Source organism: Hevea brasiliensis, chromosome 17 (assembly GCF_030052815.1).
Source record: "Hevea brasiliensis isolate MT/VB/25A 57/8 chromosome 17, ASM3005281v1, whole genome shotgun sequence".
NCBI lineage: Eukaryota > Viridiplantae > Streptophyta > Magnoliopsida > Malpighiales > Euphorbiaceae > Hevea > Hevea brasiliensis.
In genome coordinates, this window is record NC_079509.1 from 37880084 (window position 1) to 37900742 (window position 20659).

General features: G+C 36.6%; 1 pseudogene; it reads right to left on the bottom strand.

Annotated features, from left to right (window-relative positions):
- Window positions 1-9900: 9900 nt before the first annotated feature.
- On the bottom strand, window positions 9901-11710 carry LOC131175569 (uncharacterized; annotated as a pseudogene).
- Between the last annotated feature and the right edge of the window lie 8949 nt (window positions 11711-20659).

The following is a 20659-nucleotide window of genomic DNA, read 5'->3' on the forward strand; positions in this document are numbered from 1 at the left end:
TGAGATTCTATCTTGCAAGGTTTAATGTGCATAATATTCTTGGTTTATTCATTCTCCATATGAATTAGGTCAAGAATCCCATTTCTAATATTTTCTTTGAATTACACAACAATCTGATTGTGCTGGTTCAAAGATTCAAATTCATACATATTGATTTGGTGCTTACCATATTGTTCATTTAATTCTTGAATGTGGGTTTTCAAGTTACCAATTACTTGAAGGTTCACATCAAGCTTCTAGCAAAAGGCCATGTTATGGAGAGCATGAGCCCATGTGCCGTACCTGTTCTTTTGGTGCCTAAGAAAGATGGGAGCATGCGCATGTGTGTAGATTGTAGAGCGATCAACAAAATCACTGTAAAGTATAGATATCTCATACCTAGACTTGATGATATGCTTGATGAGTTGCATTGTGCATGCATATTTTCTAAAATTGACTTAAAGAGTGGTTATCACCAAATTCGCATGAAATTAGGACCCGATCAAATTAAGTTCACATAGCAAATATTCCCAGAAATTTCTGAAAATTTACCGGGTGTTTATACCCCATTTCAGTAGTTGCTGAATTAAATTTTAGCTTAAAATTCTACCGTTTGTGTGGGGAGCCAAAATTTTGCGACAGACCCAATCAAATTAAGTTCATAGTGCAAATCAGCCCGGAAATTCCGGAAAATTTATAGGTTGTTTTTGCCACATCTGAGCTATTCTCAAATTAAATCTCAGCTCAAAATTTAACCGTTGTGTTGGGAACAAAATTTTGCGGCAAACAAGATTACATTTGATTTACATAGTAAACCTGTCAAGAAAAGCTTGAAATTCTAGCAGCAATTAGTTAGTATTGGGTTGCATTTGCCTACTCGATTTCAGATCAAAATACACTCGTTTGCTTGGTGATCCTAAATTTATGCAATTCTTGGTGTATTGTGTGAACTGCTGGTAATTGTGACAAGTTGGTGGCAAACTTGGATATTCAAGCTTGATATATCTTCTTTTGGTTGTCTCTTTTCCAGCTTACTACTCTTTTATTTTGGTGTCTTCTTTCTTGATTCCAGATTACTACACTGATAGCATAAGCGTCGTCTCTGAGTTTATCCATCACTTTAGACGGAGGTGGAGATACCTCGTGTGTCATTTTATAGTTGATAACCAATCTAGGTACTCCTCTTTCTAATCAGCAGCATTTTCAACATAAAACGCTGGACAACTCCATAGGCTTTGACTTTTTCTAATTAGCCCTTTTGACTCGAGGTCAGCAATTTCTTTTTTGCAGATCTCCAAATGTCTAGGCCCCATGGCTATGGGTCGGGCCTTTGTAGGTATCATTTTTTCTTCAAAGCTGGGCTCATATGGTAGATTAACTACATGACTTTTTCTAGCCAAAAAGGCATTGGGTAACTCTGCACAGATGCTATTAGTCATCTCATTTTGGAGCTGTTTTATTTTTCCTTGAATCAAAGGTTCATTAACCTTTTAGTTGGCCAGTAAAACCATACACAATAGCGTGTGCTATTTGTCGGTCATTGTTTCCTTTCGACTTTGCTGCCATTGCATACATAGTCATAAAATGGATTAAATTTTTAATCTGGTAATCAGATAATCCATCTATGTTCCATTCTACAATCGAAGCACCATCATATTGTACATAATTATAAGTTGTGTCTTCGAATTGTAAATTTACTGGTGAAGGCCTAGGGTAATAAGGCTTAATTTCAATAGTTGCCCTTGGTTTAGGATACATAATCCTGTTGACTTCTAGAGGCTGAGGTTCAGATTGTTTGAACATAGCTTCTATGTTATTGATTTGTTCTTCTGAATTAGAAGAATTTTCAGATTCAGATTCAGAGTTTTCAGTGTCTTCTTGATTTTGACTTAAAGGAGCAATACTAAGAACTCTTAACCTTTTTTCAAGTTCTTCTTGAAAACTTAAGGGTTTTGTTAGGGGTGCTATAGATTTCTTTTTAGAGTCTTTAGCATCTAATCGTAAATCTGTTAACCTTTTAGTTAATTCCTCAATCATTTCTGAATGATCTCCTAGTTTAATAGGTGATTTTTCCATTTCAATGGGTTTAAATAAAACCCTTTTTTCTATTACTGATTTTGAAGTTTCTCCTTTCTCGGGTTTATAATCCCTTGATTTGAATTGCTGGAGTTGTGTTTCTACCCTGTTCAATTGTTGTCCTATTGTGTATAGACTAAGATTAGCAAAGTTTCCTTGCTTATCTGTTCTAGAGAAGGGTGAACACTCGACTTCTTGATTGTCCGTTACCTTATAAGATAACTCTGCTAACGGAGGGTGAACTCCTCTTAAAACCTTACCTTTTGAGGTAATATAGTTTCTATAGGCTGATTCTAGGGTTGCTAAAACCATCCTATCTTCAAAGTCTGGAAAGGGCTGTTTTTTGCAGTCCATTACAAACTTTGTAAATTCTGAGAAATTTTTATTTCCCCCTTTTTCTTGATATTTTGCATATTCTTTTAGAAATGCTTGTTGCTTGTTAATTGAGAAAGTCATCTGAAACCATTTTTCAAATAGGCTTTCTTCTTTTGTGAGAGCAGTAATCGTTTTAGGTGGCTGTGGCCTAACACTTTCCTTTTCATAACCCATGTCTGAAGGTGTTGGGCTTTCTGGCCTTTTTAGGCTTTCGGCTTTTATTGGGCTTGAACTTACGCTTTCTGGGCCATATATGGGCTGAGCTACTTGTTCCTCAGTTCTATGAGTTCCTATAGAACTGAATCTTTCTAGGTCTATTCCTGATAAGGATGTCCTGGGAATGATAAGTTCTGAAACTACAGTTCTTCCTGAGAATGAGTTTCTAGACCTAGTTCTAGCAAATGATATTGCTACTGTTCCATTATTTGTTTCAATAATAGACTCCACATCATCAGATTCTTCCTTTTTAGGAGGGATTGCTTCTTCTAAAATCCAATTGTCAGGTAATTTAACCTGTTCCCATTCAATTGATTTTGGAACTACTAGGTTTCCTTTTTCTAAGTCGGTGACGAAGAATGTAGTGGCTCCTTTTGGGGTGATCAACTTGGTTGTTTCTTCTCTAAGATTAGGGACTACAGTATTCATGGCTTTATAATGAATCCTATAAATAAGGATAATATTCTCAGATCCTGGCAACATGTTGTATCCTGAGGTTTTTATGTCTAAGGATAATGCTTTCATTATGTTGGGGTCTCTAATAGAGACTGTGAAATTTGGATAGCACGAAAAATAAATCGGGCCATCACACAGAGAGGATTCTATTATTCCTAATAAGGAATCATTGAAGTCTTTATGTCTTTTGCCTCTGACACAAACTAAGGCTGAAGTGTTTAAGCCTAATCTAGTTGCAGGTTTTAGAGCAACTTGAATCATTCCTATGTGTAGGAATTGATAGGTCTTTCTTGTGAATTTTTAGAAGCTCTTCTGAAAACAAACTCCTAGAACTTAATCCTTCGTGGATAGGAGTGGCTTGTTCTACTGTTTTGACTATATAGTCTGACCTGAACTTAAAACTATTAGTTGACTTATATATTAGACTTGAAGAGATAGGTGGCAAATTCCAATTATTTAATTTATTTTCTATATTAGACATTAATAGTATTCTTTATTTTTGTTTTTTGATTTTTTATTTTCCTCAGTCTCAAATCTAGCGCTCCTAGAGCTACCAGGTAGGCGAGAAAATAATCTGTCCATAGATTCTAGATCACTGTCAACGATTTACTCCAAATGCCTAAGACGCCTGACTTTGGCTAAACGGCTGACGGATACGCGACTTGGGGTTTCACTAGAACTTTTGACTTGGGCTCTGATACCAATTGAGGCGACGGATATTTTGACACAAGGATCGGTTCAACTTGTTACTTGTACTAGTACGTGGCATTGTGGCTAGCAGTTGCTCTACCTTCCAACAGTGAAGGGCTCAAGCGATTACTAGTTTCCAGCCGATATACTAGTTGATAGATATGATGAGAAACTTAATATGAATAAGAATATTAAAAATTATTATTATTAAGCAGAATATCTAAATACTGAATTATAACTCTAAACAGGATTAACAACCTTTGATGTTCTCTTCAATCACACCAGTCATTATGGGTTTCTGTATGATAATTACACAAGTCACTACCGTTTTCTACTAAAGCTTGCCTAAATAATTCTACTTCTCGTCTATTAGTTAAATCAAGAGTACGCAAATAAAATAACAAACGATTAATATAAGTGGACAAGAACAGTTTCTGATGCACAGGATCCCTTTAAGGGCAAGTGCGGAGCATACTTAAGCAATTATGATGCTTACAGTGCTCCAAATAATTTAAATAGTAATTATTAAACAGTGATAATATGAATAGTAATACTTACAGAGATATCCCAACCAGTAGGTTTAATGGAAGATAGCGGAATAGTAGCAGATGATGGTGGTGAATAGTAGACCTGGTAATCAAACTTACCAGAGGGTTGTCCGAGAAGATCCACAATGTTATGGGACTTAGTTTCTAATTCTTTGTTTAATATCTTAGCTTGATCTATTAAAACATCTATTTCATTACTCACTTTGTTAAATGAAGATTCAATAGAGGAGATAGAAGAAAAACTCATATATCTTATTGATATGAAAACAGTACACTCTTTAAACACAGTAGCAAAGCAGAGAAAACAAATTGAGAGAAAACTTAAAACACTCAATCTTACAACTTATTCTACAATTCATTCTGTTTCATAAGCAAGTCGGAAGGCCTTCTTATACAAGTTAGAAGGAATCTTTAATCGTCATGGCATGCGTCACTTTAAGTGGCAGACAGGATAAGGTGGAGATGGCAAAAGCTACTTTTATAGCAGGCAGGAATCTTTCGTACCCTTTACAGGTCATAAGGGTCTTGGCTGTCTTCCCAGTATTGTCTTTCCATGTCAGTGTCGCTGTCGCTTTCGTCCTTCTGACGAGACTTAGAGCACTTTGCAGCATCTTTTGCTTTTGAGCTGGATGATTTTGAGCTGGCTTCTTTGTCGTCTTCTTGAAGTGCGCTGAAAAGCTGTCGGCGAAGCTCATCTTTTGGTACTGATTTGAGTAGGTCTTTAAATAATTCTGACAGACCTGATGAGACTGAAGGACTAGGCAGTGATGGCTTTTTAGCCAAAGTAATTAATCCTTTGGAGGAATAAATAGAGGGTGGCTCAAAAAAGTCACATTTATCCCACCATTTAATTAGGACTCTTCTGGTTAACCAGGGAACATGGTTGGTAGAGAATTCACCGAACCTTTTCATTTTCTTTTTAGAGATAATATAATCCCATCTGACTATCCATGGAATTTTGTAAAGGATAGTAAAAAGTAATCTTGAATCCTTTAAGGATTTGTTTGAATCTGTAAACTGTTCATAAACAGTCCGAACCTTATTAGGTAAAGAAATGGGATATAATCCCCAATTGAAGAACCATTCGTAGAACCATGAAGGAAACTCCCATGATTCTTTGTCTAACTGGAACTATATGAACCAGCTAAACTTTCTTTGCCTATTTTCATAGATTAAGGCACCAGTCCAGGCAATCATATAATCAAAATAATTAAAGTACCTGGGTTTTCCGAAATTCAACTCTTTCTGTTTAAAGAGTGAATCTCCCCATTCATCGTAGGATATAATCCTTCTAATGATAAATTTACTGAATGCCCACTCATTAGCGGACCTTTCTGTTGGAGAGAAGACCACTGAATCGGTCTCTGCTAGGATGGCTTGATAATAAGTGCAGTCCTTTGGTAAATAAGGATTCACTGTATGATGTTCTGTGTAAAAATTGGCTACCTCATAAGGCTTCAGATCTTTGTGTTTCCTGTTGATTGGCATAAGGAAACAGTAACTAACTGGAATATAGGGGTAATTAACCTCCTTTGCATTATTTGCTTCGACACTGATAGCATAAGCGTCGTCTCTGAGTTTATCCATCATTTTAGACGGAGGTGGAGATACCTCGTGTGTCCGTTTTGACGGAGTTACTGAGGCCTTTGAACTCATGTTCTGTAAGAAATTCACGTGTCAAGAAATCAGGCAATGAGTTTAGATGCGATGTTTGTAACATCAAAATCGAATACAGACAATATAGCCTGCCATCTTGCAAATATCTGTTTAGATGCGATGTTTTTAACATCTTTTAGTAATATTTCTTTTGCACTTTTGCAATCAACCCTTATAAGGAATTTCTGATTCAATAAATCAGATTCGAATTTTCGTACACAGAGAACTATAGATAAGATCTCTTTTTTAACCGTAGAGTAATTAACTCTAGGTCCTGTCCAAACTCTACTAGTAAATCTGACTAGGGTTTCTTTGTCATCTAGCTTTTGTTTTAAGATGCCTCCATACCCGATGTCAGATGCATCAGTTTCCACTACCTTTAAGGCAGATGGATGAGGAATTGCCAGACAGGGCAGGGTTTTTACCTTTTGTTTTATCCGTTTAACAGATAAAGTGTGTTCTTTGGTCCATGGGCTCGGATTTTTTCCAAGTCTTTGGAATAAAGGCTTTGCATCATGGGCCAGGTCTTTATAGAAGTCTGAAACATAATTAAGGCTTCCTAAAAACCTTTGAAGTTGGGTTTTTTCTTTTATTTCATCAGGAAATTTACTGGGAAATTTAATGGCTCGATCAATAGGAATAATTGATCCTTGTTCAATGTTATGAAAGAGTTTGATCTTTCTGGCCGAGACTACCAGACCATTTCTTTTGACAATTTTCATGAAAAGTGTTTAAAATGTTGATCAATTGTCCTGGAGAAAATAAGGACATCATCAATGTAAACAATTGAGAATGCTGAATAAGCATTAAATATTTCATTCATAATTTTTTGAAATTCTGATGGGGCATTTTTAAGCCCGAAAGGGTTCCATTCGTAATGGCCAAATGGTACAGTAAAGGCAGTTTTATACCTATCTGTTTCAGCAATCTAGATTTACCAATATCCAGACTTCATATCAAATTTTGAAAAGATTTGGGCCTCATAGAGTCTGTTTAACAGATCTCTTTTATTAGGCAATGGATATCTAATCCATCTTAGGGCCTTATTTAAAGGCTTATAGTTGATAACCAATCTAGGTACTCCTCTTTCTAGTTCAGCAGCATTTTCAACATAAAACGCTGGACAACTCCATGGGCTTTGACTTTTTCTAATTAGCCCTTTTGACTCGAGGTCAGCAATTTCTTTTTTGCAGATCTCCAAATGTCTAGTGATGTGAACCTTCAAGTAATTGGTAACTTGAAAACCCACATTCAAGAATTAAATGAACAATATGGAAAGCACCAAATCAAGATGTATGAATTTGAATCTTTGAACCAGCACAATCAGATTGTTGTGTAATTCAAAGAAAATATCAGAAATGGGATTCTTGACCTAATTCATATGGAGAATGAATAAACCAAGAATATTATGCACATTAAACCTTGCAAGATAGAATCTCAGCAAGTTAATGAGCTTCACAAGAACAAAGGCAACAGCCAATTTACTCACTAGAGGAGCAGAAACAATCTCTCATTAATATTCAAGTGTGTCCTCCACTCTCTCATTACACTTGTATTTATAGCCTCTTGGCTTCAAAACTAAAGACAAAAATATCCCTACTTTAGTAACAGATGTAAGGAGCTTTAAGTCCAAACAAAAATTAATCTATCAAAAGACTAAAAACTCCTTACAAAAAGTAAATTTAATGCAGCAGCAAATAAGGGCATTTAAGTCCAAAAGAGAAGTGGTTATAACAGATGGAATATTCCTTGAAAAAGATGCCAGCAGATACATGTACATGGGTTGGATCTGGTGCATGCATGTCCACAGGTTATTCCATGTAATCTAATGCTCCACGTGACACCTGGTCACTTCTAAGCATAATTTTCACCAAATTTAATCCTTTACATTTTTCTTCATGCCATTCCAGCTTATAATCCTTGCTCCTTATGATTTTACAAATTAAATTCTGAAGTGATTTAGCTCTAGCTCTGGTAATTGGACCTTGGATGAAATCCTTTGTTGTGGATGTAGCTTTATTAATCCACTGCATCTTGATACCATTCCCCTACGCTTCAAAAGGATTCGTCCTCGAATCTGTTCCTGCATCAACACAAGGAGATAAATCAACAACATTGAAGGTGGCACTGACATTATACTCACCGGGCAGGTTTATTTTGTAAGCGTTATCATTAATTTTGGTCAGCACTTGGAAAGGTCCATCACATCTTGGTTGTAATTTTGATTTCCTTCGAGAGGGAAACCTTTCTTTGCGCAAGTGAACCCATACCCAATCTCCAGGTTGAAATGTGACTTTCTTCCTTCCTTTGTTGGCTTGACTAGCATATTTTTCATTGTTCTTTTCAATTTGAAGCTTGGCTTGTTCATGGATTTTCTTCACCAATTCTGCTTTTCTTTTTCCATCTAAACTAGCAAGCTCGTTCACAGGCAAAGGTAAAAGATCCAAAGGAGTTGAAGGATTGAAACCATACACAATTTCAAATGGAGAATAGCCAGTAGAAGAATGCACATTTCTATTGTATGCAAATTCAACAAGTGGAATGCAATCTTCCCATGACTTCAAATTTTGCTTAACCACAGCACGCAAAAGAGTAGTTAGTGTCCTATTTACTACTTCAGTTTGACCATCGGTTTGTGGGTGACAAGTGGTGGAAAATAACAACTTGGTGCCCAGTTTTCCCAACAAAACCTTCCAAAAGTGACTAAGGAATTTAACATTCCTATCACTAACTAAACTCTTAGGTATGCCATGCAACCTAACAATATCTCTAAAAAATAAATTTGCAACATTTGTAGCATCATCAGTTTTATGGCATGGAATAAAATGTGCCATTTTTGAAAACCTGTCAACAACAACAAAAATTGAATCATGGCCTTGTTTAGACCTAGGTAATCCCAACACAAAATCCATAGACAAATGAACCCAAGGATCACTAGGGGTAGGCAAAGGTGTATACAAACCTTGTGGCAAAACTCTAGATTTAGCCTTAGCACACACAATGCACCTAGCACATACTCTTTCAACATCTCTTTTCATATTCGGCCAATAAAAATGTTCCTTCAATACATCTAAAGTTTTGGCAACACCAAAATGACCCATTAATCCACCAGCATGAGACTCATTCACAAGTAATTCACGCATGGAACTCTTAGGCACACACAATCTATTTTCTCTAAACAAATATCCATCATGCCTATAAAACTTCTCAAAAGCATTCTTTTCACAAGCTGCATACACTCTAGCAAAGTCATCATCTTCAGCATATAATTCTTTCACATATTCGAATCCTAATAACTTTGCATCAAGAAGGGCAAGAAGGTTATACCTTCGAGATAAGGCATCAGCCACCACATTTTCTTTCCCATGTTTGTATTGAATCAAATATGGGAAGGTCTCAAGGAACTAAACCCATTTTGTATGGCGCCTACTCAACTTATTTTGCCCCTTGATATGCTTCAATGACTCATGATCTGTGTGGATGACAAATTGCTTTGGCCAAAGGTAATGTTGCCATGTTTTCAAGGCACGTACCAATGCATACAACTCCTTGTCATATGTAGAATAGTTTAAAGCTGCTCCATTAAGCTTCTCACTAAAGTATGCTATTGGTCTCTTTTCCTGCATTAAAACTGCTCCAATACCTATTCCTGATGCGTCACACTCAATCTCAAAAGTTTTAGAAAAATCAGGTAAAGCCAATACAGGAGCGGAACATAACATCTCTTTAATTTTGTGAAAAGCATCATCTTGTTTCTGTTCCCAAACAAAATTAACATTCTTTTTGACAAGATCATTCAATGGTGCTGCAATGGTACTAAAATTCTTAATAAATCTTCTATAGAAACTAGCTAGTCCATGAAAACTACGTACTTCAGATGCAGTCTTTGGAATGGGCCAGTCTCTAATAGCTCTAATTTTTTTCATCATCAACTTCAACACCATTAGCACTAATGACAAATCCTAAAAAGATAACCTTTTCCATGCAAAATGAACATTTCTTCAAGTTAGCATATAATTTTTCCTTTCTTAACACATCGAATACAGCCCTTAAAAGATGCATATGTTCATTCATGCCTCTACTGTAAACCAATATATCATCAAAATAAACAACAACAAATTTTCCAATAAAATCACGCAACACATGATTCATCAATCTCATAAAAGTGCTAGGAGCATTAGTTAGCCCAAAAGGCATCACTAACCACTCATATAGTCCATGTTTTGTTTTAAATGCAGTCTTCCATTCATCACCTACTTTCATGCGAATTTGATGATATCCGCTTTTCAAGTCAATTTTGGTAAAAACACAAGCACCACAAAGTTCATCCAACATATCATCCAATCTAGGTATAGGATGGCGATACTTTACAGTGATTTTGTTGACCGCCCTACAATCCACACACATGCGCCATGTGCCATCTTTCTTTGGTACCAAAAGGACGGGTACAGCACAAGGGCTCATACTTTCTCTCACATATCCCTTAGCTAGCAATTCCTCAACTTGCCTTTGTAATTCTTTGGTTTCTTCAGGGTTATTACTATAGGCTGGACGGGTTGGGAATAACTGCTCCAGGTACAAAATCAATCTGGTGCTCAATCCCTCGAATAGGTGGTAGTCCAGCTGGCATCTCCTCAGGTAGTACATCCTCATATTCCTGCAAAAGGGAGACAACAACACTAGGCAAATTGGGGTCAAGGTCAGATGTGGATAAACAAGAGTCCTTAAACACAATTAATAACATTTGCTTGTTGGCAAACATGGCATTCCTCACATCTCTTCCTTTAGCATACAAGCTTAATTTTCTCTCCCCTCTTTCCGCACAGCTCTCCTTTTGCGCCGAAGATTCACCTTTTTCAAGCACTCTTGGAATGTTTTCTTTACTCTCTTTTCTTTCCTCACAACCACCCTTGTCTTGCTCACTCACAACATTTTCACTCAATTTCTTTTCACTCCTTCTTTTCTTCTCTGCTCTCTTTTCGGCCACTCTTGATTTTTCCTCACCCATTGCTTGCTTAAGCCTTGTTTGGTCTTCATAAATCTGTTTTGGTGTCATAGGTGCCAAAATGATTTTCCTTCCATTCATTTCAAAAGAATACCTATTTTTATACCCATCGTGGATCACCTTTCTATCAAATTGCCATGGTCGGCCAAGTAATAAATGGCCAGCTTGCATTGGAACCACGTCACACATAACCTCATCTTGATACTTTCCTATTGCAAAGGAAATCAATACTCGTTTTGTTACTTTCACCTCACCACATTCATTCAACCACTGCAATTTATAGGGTCTAGGGTGTTTCGAAGTCCTCAACCTTAATCTCTGCACCAAAATAGTACTAGCAACATTGGCACAACTTCCCCCATCAATGATGACACTACAAGCTTTGTCTTGGATAAGACACCTTGTATGAAAAATTGTTTCTCTTTGCAATTCATCACCAACATCCTCCTTTACTTGAGTATTTAATGCTCTCATAATCACTAGAGCACTTCCTTCAGCAGCATATTCTACCTCTGCATCCTCCTCCCCTGAAGATGTGGAATCACTCACAATTTCCTCCTCTGTTTCTATCTCACCATTTTCTCTCATGACCATGACTCTCTTGTTAGGGCATTGAGAAGCTATGTGTCCACTGCCCAAACACCTAAAACACTTCACATCTCTATTTCGGGTAGTAGTTGCAACCTCCTTTCCTTTACTTTCTACAAATTTCTTCTCCACCTTCTTTTCCTTATCCTTATCCTCATTTTTCTTATAGTTGCTAAAAGCCTTTTCCCTATCCTCCTTCTTCCAGTTAGACTTCCAAGATGAAGAAGTACCTACATTTCCTCCAAATTTTGACTTGCTTTTAAGTTGCCTTTCTACCTTCATAGCCATGTGGACCATATCCTCCAACTCAACATAGTGATGTAACTCAACAATATGAGCAATCTCCTTGTTTAGCCCATTCAAGAATCTAGCCATGGTGGCTTCTCTATCCTCGTCCACATTTGCTCTAATCATAGCAATTTCCATTTCACCTCACCACCTTGGATGATGCGTCCCACATCGGTTCTGCAGGGAGGTCTTGGGTGTTATATATATGAGTTTGCAAACCTCCCCTTGTGAGCTAGCTTTTAAGGTGGAGTTAGGTAGGTTCATATCATTTGGTATCAGAGCCTCACTCTGTATGGGTCGGTGGGCCATGTACAAAGGTTCCCTGACGTTATTCGGGAGTGGTCGGGGTGAACGAGTCATGACCCCGGTTACTTCACGAGGACGTTCAGTCTAAAGGGGTCGGGAATGATGCGTCCCACATCGGTTCTGCAGGGAGGTCTTGAGTGTTATATATATGTGTTTGCAAACCTCCCCTTGTGAGCTAGCTTTTAAGGTAGAGTTAGGCAGGTTCATATCATCTAGGCCCCATGGCTATGGGTCGGGCCTTTGTAGGTATTATTTTTTCTTCAAAGCTGGGCTCATATGGTAGATTAACCACATGACTTTTTCTAGCCCAAAAGGCATTGGGTACCTCTGCACAGATGCTATTAGTCATCTCATTTTGGAGCTGTTTTATTTTTTCTTGAATCAAAGGTTCATTAACATTTTCTTGAACTGTTTTGTAATTTATTTCTCGTTTAAGAGAATAAATAAAATTTTCTTTATTTTTAATGTTGCTTTTAAGCACATCGATTTCTCTTTCTATTGGCAAGGAGATAAATTCAAAAATAATCTCTCTACCATCTACTTCAGATACTATTCCCTTTTCAGTAATTGACTTAATAGGGTATGGCATATGTAGGAATGGATTTCCTAGGATTACCAGATGAGATAACCCTTTTACCATTATAAATGGTATTTCAAAACATATTCCTTGATTACAAACTACCGTATCAGATAGCTTGTATTTAATGTCCATTTTAGAACTATCTGCTGTATGTAATTCTTCTACGGTTTTAGAGAAGTATTTTGAAGGTACAAGTCCTTCATCTATACAACATAAATCTGCGCCTGAATCAATTAAGGCTATAGTACTAAATAAGTACTCTTTCTGAACAATTATAGTTACTTTAGTATGCCATTTATGAGTTATAACCCTATCAGTTCTGTTGATATACTAAAGACTATTTATTTCTACTGGTTCCTGTTCTTCTGCTTCTTTTGCTTCTTCCATAATTAATGGAGATTCTTGTTTTAATTCTAATAAGACTATTCTTTCTTTTAAGAATTGTATCTCAGTTTTAACCGAGTTTATTTCTTGTCTAAGTTCTTTTACAGTTGGTTCTCTTGGCGTTTTAGCCTTTTTAATTCGTTCCATAATCTCTTTAAGGTCATATGGATTGGTTCTTTCTTCAATCCTTTTTTCTAATGGACTCTTTTCTTTGAATACATTTAAGTATTCTTCCAATCTTTTTCTTTTTTCTTCCTGATTTTCTATGTTATCTATAAGATCTAGCATCAGGTTTTGTTCTCTTGTTAAGACACATAAACCATTTAAGGTACAAAGTGATTTGTAATAATCACATTTTCCATTACATTCTGATTTTTTATCAGTTTCAGTAGAGGATTCTTCAGACGTATAATTTAATACATTTACCTCTAAATCCTCTGGTTCTGACTCATTTAAGAGTATCTTAATTAATGAATCTTTAAGATTTTCATCAATTGCTAAGGCCTGTATTTGTTGTTTTACTTTAACACTTATTAGCGTAATGACCTGTTTTTCCGCATTTGTAGCAAACTACACTAGTTTCTCTGGTTTCCCTTTTCTTCTTTTTAGAAGATGTTACATTTTAAAAATTCATCAAAAGACCTATCAATTCCTACAGGAATGATTCAAGTTGCTCTAAAACCTGCAACTAGATTAGGCTTAAACACTTCAGCCTTAGTCTGTTTTAGAGACAAACGACACAAAGATTTCAATGATTCCTTATTAGGAATAATAGAATCTTCTCTCTGTGATGGCCCGATTTATTTTTCGTGTTATCCCAATTTCACGGTTTCCATCAGAGATCCCAACATTATGAAAGCTTTATCCTTAGATATAAAAACATCAGGATATAATATGTTACCAGGATCTGAGAATATTATCCTTATTTATAGGATTCATTATAAAGCCATGAATACCGTAGTCCCTAATCTTAGAGAAGAAAAACCAAGTTGATCACCCCAAAAGGAACCACTACTTTCTTCGTCACCGACTTAGAAAAAGGAAACCTAGTAGTTCCAAAATCAATTGAATGGGAACAGGTTAAATTACCTGACAATTGGATTTTAGAAGAAGCAATCCCTCCTAAAAAGGAAGAATCTGATGATGTGGAGTCTATTATTGAAACAAATAATGGAACAGTAGCAATATCATTTGCTAGAACTAGGTCTAGAAACTCATTCTCAGGAAGAACTGTAGTTTCAGAACTTATCATTCCCAGGACATCCTTATCAGGAATAGACCTAGAAAGATTCAGTTCTATAGGAACTCATAGAACTGAGGAACAAGTAGCTCAGCCCATATATGGCCCAGAAAGCGTAAGTTCAAGCCCAATAAAAGCCGAAAGCCTAAAAAGGCCAGAAAGCCCAACACCTTCAGACATGGGTTATGAAAAGGAAAGTGTTAGGCCACAGCCACCTAAAAGGATTATGGCTCTCACAAAAGAAGAAAGCCCATTTGAAAAATGGTTTCAGATGACTTTCTCAATTAACAAGCAACAAGCATTTCTAAAAGAATATGCAAAATATCAAGAAAAAGGGGGAAATAAAAATTTCTCAGAATTTACAAAGTTCGTAATGGACTGCAAAAAACAGCCCTTTCCAGACTTTGAAGATAGGATGGTTTTAGCAACCCTAGAATCAGCCTATAGAAACTATATTACCTCAAAAGGTAAGGTTTTAAGAGGAGTTCACCCTCCGTTAGCAGAGTTATCTTATAAGGTAACGGACAATCAAGAAGTCGAGTGTTCACCCTTCTCTAGAACAGATAAGCAAGGAAACTTTGCTAATCTTAGTCTATACACAATAGGACAACAATTGAACAGGGTAGAAACACAACTCCAGCAATTCAAATCAAGGGATTATAAACCTGAGAAAGGAGAAACTTCAAAATCAGTAATAGAAAAAAGGGTTTTATTTAAACCCATTGAAATGGAAAAATCACCTATTAAACTAGGAGATCATTCAGAAATGATTGAGGAATTAACTAAAAGGTTAACAGAATTACGATTAGATGCTAAAGACTCTAAAAAGAAATCTATAGCACCCCTAACAAAACCCTTAAGTTTTCAAGAAGAACTTGAAAAAAGGTTAAGAGTTCTTAGTATTGCTCCTTTAAGTACAAATCAAGAAGACACTGAAAACTCTGAATCTGAATCTGAAAATTCTTCTAATTCAGAAGAACAAATCAATAACATAGAAGCTATGTTCAAACAATCTGAACCTCAGCCTCTAGAAGTCAACAGGATTATGTATCCTAAACCAAGGGCAACTATTGAAATGAAGCCTTATTATCCTAGGCCTTCACCAGTAAATTTACTATTCGAAGACACAACTTACAATTATGTACAATATGATGGTGCTTCGATTGTAGAATGGAACATAGATGGATTATCTGATTACCAGATTAAAAATGTAATCCATTTTATGACTATGTATGCAATGGCAGCAAAGTCGAAAGGAAACAATGACCGACAAATAGCACACGCTATTGTGTCTGGTTTTACTAGCCAACTAAAAGGTTAATGAACCTTTGATTCAAGAAAAAATAAAACAGCTCCAAAATGAGATGACTAATGACTAATAGCATCTGTGCAGAGGTACCCAATGCCTTTTGGGCTAGAAAAAGTCATGTGGTTAATCTACCATATGAGCCCAGCTTTGAAGAAAAAATGATACCTATAAAGGCCCGACCCATAGCCATGGGGCCTAGACATTTGGAGATCTGCAAAAAAGAAATTGCTGACCTCGAGTCAAAAGGGCTAATTAGAAAAAGTCAAAGCCCATGGAGTTGCCCAGCGTTTTATGTTGAAAATGCTGCTGAACTAGAAAGAGGAGTACCTAGATTGGTTATCAACTATAAGCCTTTAAATAAGGCCCTAAGATGGATTAGATATCCATTGCCTAATAAAAGAGATCTGTTAAACCGACTCTATGAGGCCCAAATCTTTTCAAAATTTGATATGAAGTCTGGATATTGGCAAATCCAGATCGCTGAAACAGATAGGTATAAAACTGCCCCTTTACTGTACCATTTGGCCGTTATGAATGGAACGTAATGCCTTTCGGGCTTAAAAATGCCCCATCAGAATTTCAAAAAATTATGAATGAAATATTTAATGCTTATTCAGCATTCTCAATTGTTTACATTGATGATGTCCTTATTTTCTCCAGGACAATTTATCAACATTTTAAACACTTAAATGTGTTCATGAAAATTGTCAAAAGAAATGGTCTGGTAGTCTCAGCCAAAAAGATTAAACTCTTTCAGACTAAATTTAGATTCTTAGGACATAACATTGAACAAGGATCAATTATTCCTATTGATCGAGCCATTGAATTTGCCAGTAAATTTCCTGATGAAATAAAAGAAAAAAACCCAACTTCAAAGGTTTTTAGGAAGCCTTAATTATGTTTCAGACTTTTGTAAAGACCTGGCCCATGATGCAAAGCCTTTATTCCAAAGACTTAGAAAAAATCCGAGCCCATGGACCAAAGAACACACTTTATCTGTTAAACGGATAAAACAAAAGGTAAAAACCCTGCCCCGTCTGGCAATTCCTCATCCATCTGCCTTAAAGGTAGTGGAAACTGATGCATCTGACATCGGGTACGGAGGCATCTTAAAACAAAAGCTAGATGACAAAGAAACCCTAGTCAGATTTACCAGTGGAATCAGAAATTCCTTAAAGGGTTGATTGCAAAAGTGCAAAAGAAATATTACTAAAAGATGTTAAAAACATCGCATCTAAGCAAAATTTGAAGTCATGGGAAGATTGCATTCCACTTGTTGAATTTGCATGCAATAGAAATGTGCATTCTTCTACTGGCTATTCTCCATTTGAAATTGTGTATGGTTTCAATCCTTCAACTCCTTTGGATCTTTTACCTTTGCCTGTGAACGAGCTTGCTAGTTTAGATGGAAAAAGAAAAGCAGAATTGGTGAAGAAAATCCATGAACAAGCCAAGCTTCAAATTGAAAAGAAAAATGAAAAATATGCTAGTCAAGGCAACAAAGGAAGGAAGAAAGTTACATTTCAACCTGGAGATTGGGTATGGGTCACTTGCGCAAAGAAAGGTTTCCCTCTCGAAGGAAATCAAAATTAAACCTGCCCGGTGAGTATAATGTCAGTGCCATCTTCAATGTTGCTGATTTATCTCCTTGTGTTGATGCAGGAACAGATTCGAGGACGAATCTTTTGAAGCGGAGGGGAATGATGAGAATCAAGCTACATCCACACCAAAGGAAATTCATCCAAGGTCCAATTACTAGAGCTAGAGCTAAATCACTTCAGAATTTAATTTGTGAAATCTTAAGGAGCAAGGATTATAAGTGGAATGGCATGAAGAAAATTATAAAGGATTAAATTTGGTGAAAATTAAGCTTGGAAGTAACCAGGTGTCATGTGGAGCATTAGGTTACATGGAATAACCTGTGGACATGCATGCACCGGATCCAACCCATGTACATGCATCTGCTGGCACCTTTTTCAAGGAATATTCCTTGCTGTTATAACCACCTCTCTTTTGGACTTAAATGCCCTTATTTGCTGCTGTATTAAATTTGCTTTTTGTTGGGAGTTTTTAGTCTTTTGATAGATTAATTTTTGTTTGGACTTAAAGCTCCTTACAGCTGTTACTAAAGTAGGGATTTGTCTTTAGCTTTGAAGCCAAGAGGCTATAAATACAAGTGTAATGAGAGAGTGGAGGACACACTTTGAATATTAATGAAAGATTGTTTCTGCTCCTTTAGTGAGTAAATTGGCTGTTGCCTTTGTTCTTGTGAAGCTCATTAACTTGCTGAGATTTCTATCTTGCAAGGTTTAATATGCATAATATTCTTGGTTTATTCATTCTCCATATGAATTAGGTCAAGAATCCCATTTCTGATATTTTCTTTGAATTACACAACAATCTGATTGTGCTGGTTCAAAGAATCAAATTCATACATCTTGATTTGGTGGTTTCCATATTGTTCATTTAATTCTTGAATGTGGGTTTTCAAGTTACCAATTACTTGAAGGTTCACATCAGTTTGTATACACCTTTACCTACCCCCAGTGATCCTTGGGTTCATTTGTCTATAGATTTTGTGTTAGGATTACCTAGGTCTAAACAAGGCCATGATTCAATTTTTGTTGTTGTTGACAGGTTTTCAAAAATGGCACATTTTATTCCATGCCAAAAAACTGATGATGCTACAAATGTTGCAAATTTATTCTTTCGAGATATTTTTAGATTGCATGGCATACCTAAGAGTTTAGTTAGTGATAGGGATGTTAAATTCCTCAGTCACTTATGGAAGGTTTTGTGGGGAAAATAGGGCACCAAGTTGTTATTTTCCACCACTTGTCACCCACAAACCGATGGTCAAACTGAAGCAGTAAATAGGACACTAACTACTCTTTTGCGTGCTGTGGTTAAGCAAAATTTGAAGTCATGGAAAGATTGCATTCCACTTGTTGAATTTGCATACAATAGAAATGTGCATTTTTCTATTGGCTATTCTCCATTTGAAATTGTGTATGGTTTCAATCCTTCAACTCCTTTGGATCTTTTACCTTTGCCTGTGAACGAGCTTGCTAGTTTAGATGGAAAAAGAAAAGCAGAATTGGTGAAGAAAATCCATGAACAAGCCAAGCTTCAAATTGAAAAGAAAAATGAAAAATATGCTAGTCAAGCCAACAAAGGAAGGAAGAAAGTCACATTTCAACCTGGAGATTGGGTATGGGTTCACTTGCGCAAAGAATGGTTTCCCTCTCGAAGGAGATCAAAATTACAACCAAGATGTGATGGACCTTTTCCAAGTGCTGACCAAAATTAATGATAATGTCTACAAAATAAACCTGCCCGGTGAGTATAATGTCAGTGCCACCTTCAATGTTGCTGATTTATCTCCTTTTGTTGATGCAGGAACAAATTCAAGGACGAATCCTTTTGAAGCGGAGCGGAATGATGAGAATCAAGCTACATCCACGCCAAAGATTTCATCCAAGGTCCAATTATTAGAGCTAGAGCTAAATCACTTCAGAATTTAATTTGTGAAATCTTAAGGAGCAAGGATTATAAGCTGAAATGGCATGAAGAAAATTATAAAGGATTAAATTTGGTGAAAATTAAGCTTGGAAGTGACCAGGTGTCATGTGGAGCATTAGGTTACATGGAATAAACTGTGGACATGCATGTACCAGATCCAACCCATGTACATGCATCTGCTGGCACCTTTTTGAAAGAATATTCCTTGCTGTTATAACCACCTCTCTTTTGGACTTAAATGCACTTATTTACTGCTGTATTATATTTACTTTTTGTAAGGAGTTTTTAGTCTTTTGATAGTTAATTTTTGTTTGGACTTAAACCTCCTTGTAGCTGTTATTAAAGTAGGGATACTTTTGTATTTAGCTTTGGAGCCAAGAGACTATAAATACAAGTATAATGAGAGAGTGGAGGACACACTTTGAATATTAATGAAAGATTGTTTCTGCTCCTTTAGTGAGTAAATTGGCTGTTGCCTTTGTTCTTGTGAAGCTCATTAACTTACTGAGATTTCTATCTTGCAAGGTTTAATGTGCATAATATTCTTGGTTTATTCATTCTCCATATGAATTAGGTCAAGAATCCCATTTCTGATATTTTCTTTGAATTACACAACAATCTGATTGTGCTGGTTCAAAGAATCAAATTCATACATCTTGATTTGGTGTTTTCCATATTGTTCATTTAATTCTTGAATGTGGGTTTTCAAGTTACCAATTACTTGAAGGTTCACATCATCAAGTGTCAAGATACAACTAGAACCTGTCTAAGGGCACCTTGATCATCAAAATAAGACAAGCAATGTGATCAGATTGCTTGAATCCAAGTTCTTACAAGAAACAAGGAAGAAAATAAAAGCTCACTCATTCAATAATCGTGGCAGAATTCTCTGCAGTGTTTTTCTCTCAAAAATGGCTCTTCAAGTTGCCTAAAAAAAATAAAGAAGACAGGTTTATATAGATGGGGCACCAACAGAATGCTGCCTACATGGCACTAGAAGACAAAAGAAATGAAAATATCCTCCTTAAAATGTGGCATTTGGTATGGAAACGAATATTCCAAATTTGGGATGGCTGTCATGGGAAGAACATTCCAGATTTGCTCAATTGGCCGAATCATCTAAAGCCATGTGTACTGGTAAGATGGCAGCCAAGTAGTCTCCAAATGCCAGGCTGGCTGAATGTAGGAGTGACATGTCACCTTGTGGGTGCTGACGTGGCGCATTTGGGTGATGTCGCCACTTGGGTGCTAACGTGGCGCATTCGAGTGATGACGTGGTGCACCTGGGTGATGACGTGGCTCCATGCTGCATATTGCCAATTTGGGTGAAAATGATCCACTTGGTCTCCAATAGTAAACATAACGGTTCAATGTGATTGGCATTTGTTTCCTGGCGCCTCCAATGCTCAATGACTAGATTTTGAAGTTTCCTTGCCCTTGC